Source organism: Hoplias malabaricus, chromosome 1 (genome assembly GCF_029633855.1).
Source record: "Hoplias malabaricus isolate fHopMal1 chromosome 1, fHopMal1.hap1, whole genome shotgun sequence".
In the NCBI taxonomy this organism is placed as follows: domain Eukaryota; kingdom Metazoa; phylum Chordata; class Actinopteri; order Characiformes; family Erythrinidae; genus Hoplias; species Hoplias malabaricus.
Window position 1 is genome coordinate 74,145,372 of NC_089800.1, and position 219 is coordinate 74,145,590.

Genomic DNA, 219 nt, shown 5'->3' on the forward strand with positions numbered 1-219 from the left:
AAATATTATGATAACCTTTTCCATCCTAATTTGTGGTGCAGCCCCACACACATGCTAGGATCAACAGCAATTACCGTGGAACATTTCAAGTGCACGGTTCACTAAAATGTCAGGGAGTTAGTCAAAGGGAATGTGGGGTCCTGGTTTGGGGGGCTTTTGAGGAGGGGTTCTGTGGGACATTTCTCAGCAACAGTGTGAAGGGCAAGTTTTCCAGCAAAT